The sequence below is a fragment of the Mandrillus leucophaeus genome, unplaced genomic scaffold (assembly GCF_000951045.1).
Source record: "Mandrillus leucophaeus isolate KB7577 unplaced genomic scaffold, Mleu.le_1.0 Scaffold148, whole genome shotgun sequence".
Lineage (NCBI taxonomy): Eukaryota > Metazoa > Chordata > Mammalia > Primates > Cercopithecidae > Mandrillus > Mandrillus leucophaeus.
The window spans coordinates 5635278-5637853 of record NW_012101454.1 but is presented as its reverse complement, the minus strand read 5'-3'; positions in this window follow the sequence as shown (position 1 = coordinate 5637853).

Below are 2576 nucleotides of genomic sequence, written 5' to 3'. Positions count from 1 at the left end.
CAGCTTTTATTTATATCAAGAAGCATATTGGGAAACCTTCAAAATACATACTTTAGGAAAATGATTTTAATAGTTTTAGGGAGTCGTTAAACTTAATCATTGTATATAACACCTGAGTTCTTTTGAAATGTAAATAAAACAATCATTTAAAAATATCTGGGTGGGCACAGTGGCTCACGCCTGTAATCCTGGCACTTCGGGAGTCCAAGGCTGGTGGATCGCTTGAGCTTAGGAGTTTGAGACTAGCCTTGGCTGGTATTTTGCTAAAAATAAAAAAATTAGCTGGACGTATTGGCAAATCCCTGTAGTCCCAGCTACTGAAGAGGCTGAGATGGGGGAGATCACTTGAGTCCAGGAGGTCAAGGCTGCAGTGAGCTGTAATGGCACAATTGCACTCCAGCCTGGGCAACTGAGCAAGATCCTGTCTCAAAATTTAAAAAATGTTTTCTTTAATAAAAGAAAATATCCTAAGACTTTAGTTCGTTAACAGAAAATACAGATTTTAACAGTGACTTGCATCTGTCGAGTTAAAATAAAAACTCAGCTTTTGGCTACCTTGAATAAGATCAGAATTCTGTTTTCCTCTTGGTAATATTTGCTGACTCACAAAGTTAAAACATGATCCCGTTTCACATTTATTTGTGAATTTATGAAATGTCAAAAATCGTTGCAGGAGGCACAAAAGTGGAAACAGAAACCATTTAAAGTTGTGTAGTCACTCAGTCGCCCAGGCTGGAGTGCAGTGAGGGGGTCAGAGCTCACTGCAGCCTTGTGTGCAGTTGTGTGGAATGCTCAGGTAATTGTGACCACATCAAAATCCGAAAGGACAAGCTGTATGGTATCTGAGAGGTAGGAAAAACATCCATAAAAACTCATCAAATCATGTTACTTTAATTAATACTTGGCTTTTGAAAAGATGGAAGGCTAATTCAACTTCCCCTCCTCCACGGGAATCCCCATTTCTCAATCACTTGAGAACAAGATTTGATGAATCAAGATTTTAAAAATAATAATTAATATGGTTAATTATGCCTAGAGGAATTGTTCCAGTTTTTTTTCACTGCTTCTACTGAAACTGTTTTAATATTTATATTCAAATACACTTCTCTCCATAAGAAATTATAAAAATCATTATTGACATAAAAGAAAGTGACTAGAGACAAACATCTAGGAAAAATGATGAAAACATACTTTGCCCAAAAGAAATGTACAGACTTCCAATTATTTTTTACCTTAGTACCTAAAACCTCTGACAAATCAGCATTTCCTCTGTTCATCAGGCAAGTGTAGGACCCCATGTGGGAGTCCTGGCTCTGAAGACGATTGGCCCTGTTCCTCCCTGGATCACAAGTCCCATTTCAGAAGGAGGGGGCTTTATTCACTTCTTTCTCATCTCTTTCTAGGCTCTGAATTATATGACTTCTGTTTGTTCTGAAGTTACACACCAGAGAAATAAACCCAAATACCTGCGTCACTTCAGATCATTTGAAAAGAAATAGTCTAATAAACTGAGTAGGAGGAACACATTTCCACTCCTCTGAAGAAAAGTTCACTACATTTGAGTTTTATAAAATTATTACATGATGTGTACGTTTTAGTGTATAGAAAAGAAAATATTGAAACCCGGTCACATTTCCAGATGAAACTGATCTCTGAAATAACAGGAAAATGGAATGAGGAAGAAGTTCCATAAATTAGTACCATGCAAGTGGAAGCTAAATCTGAGAGACATGTCACCAACTTCCAATATTTGTGATGGATAGTCCAAAAACTAACTGCCTAACAAAGGCAGGACAAAAAAAGGTGCCCACTGAGTGTGAAATAAACAGCACTGAGTGTCTACCCTCCAGTGGCTAGAGTATATCTAAATGCTGAAAGTGGCACATGGTGCTTCAGAGGCTGGCCCCTCTGTTTCCCCTGTTGCCTGTCTTTAAATTATAATGCACAACTGCTTACAGTTGGTTACACACATCACTGGCAGTTCTGCTGTGGAAGAATTTGTTCACTGCATTCCCTCTACCTACAGTAACACCACTTCACTCCTGGGAAGCCAGCTCTGTGCCTCTGCTGTGTGTCCCTCAAACCCTGGCCGTTTCCTCTGCCGTGGCATTTGTGCCCCATCACAGGCAGCATGTAGCATCTTCTGATGGTAGATTCTTTTTTTTTTTTTTTTCCACTTATATACAAATAACCACAAAAGTCTGGGACACATAGTGATGTATAATTTTACTGAAGTTTGATATTAAAGAATTACTCTGCATTTTATCAAATACAAGAAACTATTGGTCAGGAGGTCTTACCATTTATATTCCATGAAGAAAGAAAAATGACTGCCTGACAGTTGACAAGGTAGTGACTGTAACCCGGAATGATGGAATGTGAACAGATTTGTACCTTAGATTCTATGGCATGTGGTGCTGTGAAGCTGGTGTTTAGGAATGAGTGATTTCACCATGGGATGTTTCTAATATACCTCTTTGCACCCACATCATTGCAAGACCCTGTTCTGTTCTGAAAAGTTTGTTTATTTTCTTTTCTTTCAAGAGGTTGAGGAAGTGGTGGGCATCTTACTCTGT